The sequence below is a fragment of the Pistacia vera genome, unplaced genomic scaffold (genome assembly GCF_008641045.1).
Source record: "Pistacia vera cultivar Batoury unplaced genomic scaffold, PisVer_v2 Contig550, whole genome shotgun sequence".
Lineage (NCBI taxonomy): Eukaryota > Viridiplantae > Streptophyta > Magnoliopsida > Sapindales > Anacardiaceae > Pistacia > Pistacia vera.
This window is the reverse complement of record NW_022196391.1, coordinates 194,938-200,704: the sequence shown is the minus strand read 5'-3', so window position 1 is coordinate 200,704 and position 5,767 is coordinate 194,938. Positions and strand designations below refer to the sequence as shown.

Below are 5,767 nucleotides of genomic sequence, written 5' to 3'. Positions count from 1 at the left end.
TTTTTCATTTTACAAATTCAAAAACACAAAGCAATCCAATTTGTATATGAATATCACCCATCAATACCAAATTAAACTTGTATATCAAAAATAATTTAAAGATTTATTATAGCTTTTTGGACAAACCATTTAGAAAATGCAGATATTTTCTTCTACCTCTTTAAAGACATATGATATATTTCATATGCAATTTCTCAGTCTTGTTTTACAAACAAATTCAAAAATTAATTTGGCAAATACTCATATATGAGCCTTAAATATCTACGTCAAAATTAATTTAGTAAAACATAATATTTCACAAGGTTTTTGAGCAAAAATCAACTCTCAAATCATGGGTACACTAGTCAACTTCATAATAGACTTGTTACCATATGAATACATTCATATTTATAATCAATGTGAGTAAATGAGATAAGTGTCATATGGTGAGGCGTTTACCAACTATCTAAAAAACTAATTTATTAAGTGACTCTGTTTATCCACTCTTGTAAACCTAATATCCAACCCATGTCTACCCAATATGAGACACAACATAAAGAAAATTTTGTTAGTTTCAGACCATGATAATGGGTTATTTTTGTCATTAAGCAAACCTTGGGTGGGAAAAAGTCGTATACTCCATGTACCACCCTCTGTTGACTTGGTGGTGTCCATGCTTTGGATATCACATTAACTACAAACGTCAGTTATTTTATTAACTGATGTAACTTTTCCATCAAAGGTTAAAGACCAATATGCCCTTCAATTAAATTAATTATTACTAAACCTTATATTATATTTAATTCACATGGACCACTTTATAAGAATTATAAATAATTCTAACATTCTACCACTTGGTCCATGTGTCATAAAAATAAAATTTTACAGCTTAGTAATTAAACATAATGTGCACACAATAAAATTAATTAAAGGTCATATCTTAAATGGTCAAAATATAAACATTATAAAGTAGGAACCTATAAGGATCATGGCAGTCATATGTTATTAAATCAACATATTCCCTTCCATGTATCACTTTACAAATTCTATACTCAGAACAATCTATAATAATTCTTAATGGCCAACAATAATGCCCTTATCAAGGACAAATTCTGTCATCTTTATCATTCATGTATACAAAACAACATAATATAAAGAAACATACAACATAATAACTTATGTCAATCAGAAGCAATACATCAAGAGCTTAGAGTGACTAAACGTAAAGAGCTTTATGTATATAAAAACAACGTAATGTTAACAACATAATGTCAAGGAACATATACAATACATTATAAATCAATCATGACGGGCAATAATAACCATCCTTTCAACGTGCTCACTAAAGGTCTTAGGTGATAGCCCTTTAGTCAGCGGATCTGCTATCATAAAATTGGTGCTAATATGCTCAATAGTCACTCTTTGTTTCTGAACTTCTTCCTTAACGGCAAAGTATTTTAATTCCATATGTTTAGCATCTTTTGAATATTTGTCGTTTTTAGAAAAAAAGACTGCTGCGGCATTATCACAATAATATTTGTCGTTTTTGCAGCATCTGCTCTTCACGCCTCATATGTTATTAAGTTTAATGGGTTCAATTATAATGAATGAAGTGAACAAGTCGAGTATTACTTGGGTGTTCAAAATCTTGACCTTGCACTCATGACAGAGAAACCAACTGATCTCACTGAGAACATCACTGATGAAGAAAGGTTTTTCCATAAGGAATGGGAGAGATCGAATAGATTGAGCCTGAATATTTACGAATGATAGTGGTGAGCGAAATCAAGACCTCACTTCCTACCACAGAATATGCTAAAGAATTTATGAGATTAGCCAGAGAGACTTCTCAGTCTGAGGCCGCTGACAAGTCCCGCACGAGGGCATTAATGAGTAGGCTGACCACCATGAAATATGATGGTTCTCGTAGCATGTATGAACATGTGACTGAGATGTTAAATATAGCAACAAGAATTAGAAACATGGGAATGTCTGTGGACGAAAGTTTCCTTGTTCAGTTTGTCATTAACTCTTTATCTCCTCAATTTAGTCCATTTCAAATTAATTATAACATAATTAAAGATAAATGGAATATGACTGAGCTTCAAACTAAGTTAGTTCAAGAGGAGGAAAGATTGAAGAAACAAGGAGTTTATTTTGTTAATCTTGTTTGATTTGTTCTTAACTCCAGACAAGCCCACAAGATTAACAAAATGAACTCCTTGTTTCTTCAATCTCTCCCATTCCTTATGGAAAGACCTTTCTTTATCAGTGCTGTTCTCAGTGAGATCAGCTGGTTTCTGTGTCATGAGTGCAAGGTCGAGATTTTGAACATCCAAGTAATACTCGACTTGTTCACTCCATTCATTATAATTGAACCCATTAAACTTAATAATAGATGAGGCGTGAAGAGCAGATGCTGCAAAAACAAAAATTATGCTTAACACATTAATGCTTTGAGTTCTATACCTTATACATAATTTCAGATTTTGATATTAAAATTTATTATTATTAAAACATAAATATATATTGAAAATCTCCTTTGGGAGAAATAACAATATACGATAATTTAACTTAATTGATGCAATCTTTTATAAGTTTTCTTAATTGGTAATTAAATGTACTTTAGTTAGACATGTTTGTTATCTTTGGATATACTAAACACACCTAATCAAGTACATTAATTAACCCCGATTATGTTCATAATTATAGGATTAACTAATCTACCTTTGGGCGATCCTTAACTATCCTATAATATATAAACTTCAAATTACTCATGTCCAATACATTATGTCAACTCATTAAAGCATCTAATGATCATGAGTAATGGAATCTTATTTAGTTTGGTATCTATGGGATAATCATTTTAATTTGGCCACTTTGGTGACTAACAAATTATACATAATATAGTTATCAAACTTAAATAATAACTATAAGTTTGTCATACTTATCTTTCTCTAAAGAAAATTATACTTTAGAAACTTATACACATTTCATGTGCCTAAACGCATATTAAGGACAAAATTGGGTTGATTCGACCCTCATTGTTAATATTGTTAACTTTGACGGTTGATCGTTAACTTTAACCATTGATCGGTTCAGTCAATGGTCTGAACCGGTTTAACCCGTTGACTGGTCCGGTTCATCTTTTTGGATCCTAACCGGGTTGATTTGGTCCACTTTTTTGGTTCGAGTCAGCCCATTTTAACCTATTTGGGTTGACCCGTTTGACCAAAAAGGGTTTAGATTCTTTATGAGTTATGGGTTGGGCTTCTTTATGAGTTATTCTTAATGGATTTGAAAATTGGGCTCACTTAATAAGACTTTAATCATTGGGTTGGGTCAATATTTTATGGGTCAATTATTGACCGAATTTATGGAAAATTAGGTAAACTTCGTATTCCGAATTTCTGGAATTTTTTTATTGAAAACAGCTTTTGGATTCTGAAAATTTGCATTTCAAAATAAGAAAAAAAAAAAAATCTACCACAGCCTTCCAATTTGTTAATTTCTAAACCCAAACTACTTTCTTAAATCTATTTTACCCAAACCATTCCTATTTCACAATTTCCAAAACCTAATTAATTTCTACATCCCATAAGAACCCTAAAAGATAACTTAATGAAAAATTCATCAGTCTCTAAACCTGAAATTGCTTTGATACCACTTGTAAACTTAAAAGCAAACTCATCCAAAGTAAAAATCAATAATCAATTCATGTTTCTATGCTCTAAATTGCACAAATATAAAATTATAGGATCTTGAAACTTGATGAATTTTCACATATATATAAAAGAAATACATACCTGATTCCATAGTTTGAAAATTAAAACTTGAATCTTGATTGAATCAAAATAGGTAGCGTTTCTCTCATTTTCTTCCCTTATATAATCGCAAACTCTCTTGTTGAACAGAGAAAATTTTTAGCGTACGTTAGGAATAGAGAGAGGACCCACTTTTTATATTGCAGTTATTTAATTAACTGCAAACATCAGTTATTTTATTAACTGATGTAACATTTCCATCAAAAGTTAAAAGACTAATATGCCTTCAATTAAATTAATTATTACTAAACCTTATATTATATTTAATTCACATGACCACTTTATAAGAATTATAAATAATTTAACAATTTTGGCCTCCTTTGATGTGGAGATCTTCTAAATATTATACCTTACAAAAAGATGGAAAAGCATGGTCAAATTGAATGATAATAATTATTCACAAAATAGTTACATGATGTCATATGGAAAATCCCTTTTCCTTTTGCCATAATCCTTCTTCCTAATCCTATATTCATTGGCACAACTGATAAATTTTTTATTTTATAAACTGGGTACACCATGTAATTTAGATATGAAGGAATTCTTTTTGTTTCTTCAATCCTATCCAGCTATATATTTGTTGGATTTCGGAAAAAAAAAAAAAAATTATATCACATAATGTTAGTGCACTGGAATCCAACCTTATACAAATGCAAGAGACAAAAAACTTGCTCCTGAAAAATTGTTTATATAAATAAGGTAGGAACCTATAACCAAACAGGTCGTTGTAGTATAGTGGTAAGTATTCCCGCCTGTCACGCGGGTGACCCGGGTTCGATCCCCGGCAACGGCGTTTTTTATTTTTTACGCTTAAGTTCCAATTTCCAAAAAATGACAATGTTGCCCCTTTTTTTACCCCTTAGTTTTCAGAAAATAACATTTTGACCCAATTTTATTTTTGTTTACTACTTAAGTATCAGAAATAATACAGTTACACCAAATCACCACTTTTACCCATAAAGTTCACAAACTAACAACGTTACCCCCAAGATTATATCCTCTTTTACCAATTGAGTTTTAGAAACTAACAATGTTACCCTGAAATTTGACTATATCTTACTCCTTATATTTTAGAGACTAAGAACATTACCTTTAAATAGGTCTTTTTATTCTTGATGGATAAATTCTTGACCCCTAAATTTTCCACAAACTAAAATAGTTCCCTCAACATTAGTCTACATCCTTAATATGGATTGTAATTTAATCAACTTTGATTGTTGCAGTATAATTTTTACCTCTATTACAGAACAACTAGTTTTTTTTTTTTTTTTTTTTTTAAATTAAAATTCATTACTAAAAGCTCTAAACAATGTTCATGCTAAATAAAATTCATCAAACAACTCCTTCCACCACATAATACACAAAATCAGTGTCGTGGGTCAGGTTGGCGACATCAAAGGCTTATGGTGATCACACTGGTGATTGTTAGAGGTGTGCAAAAAGAGTAATGCTACAGTTACCAAAGGATGCGTACTGAATTCGTGGCGTAATCCTGACTGTCGATTAATATTAATTCATAATTAATCGATGGTCAGGATTACGTCACGTCATTCGGTGTACGAATTCAATACGTATCCTTCGGTAACTGTATTATTTTCCGTGCAAAAATCCTTGAAACCTGTGTAATATGTAATGTTTAACGAGTCCATTAAGGCCAGAAAAATGAACTCAAGAAAACCTTAACTGAACCAAAGTTTATTTTTTATATATACATTTTTCAATTAAAAATATTAAATTACAATATAGAAACTTAAGTTCAGACATTTTTTTTTTTTTTTTTTTTTTTAATATAGTACACTTGTCATACTAATGTATTCTGGTATATGGTGAGGGGAAGAATTAGTCTAGCCCAATTTGATGGAGCTTAATAGAGAGTCTTTAATAAACGGGCCTAAAATAAGCTAATAAGGGTTCAAAAAAAATAAAATACCGTAAATGGACGAAGATTTTCCTTAAGAAGTTTG

General features: G+C 30.7%; 1 non-coding gene across 1 annotated transcript; it reads left to right on the top strand.

The window, feature by feature from the left end:
• Nucleotides 1-4,524: 4,524 nt before the first annotated feature.
• Nucleotides 4,525-4,596, top strand: TRNAD-GUC. The gene has a single exon. It is a non-coding gene; the product is annotated as a tRNA-Asp (tRNA).
• The last annotated feature ends 1,171 nt before the right edge of the window (nt 4,597-5,767 follow it).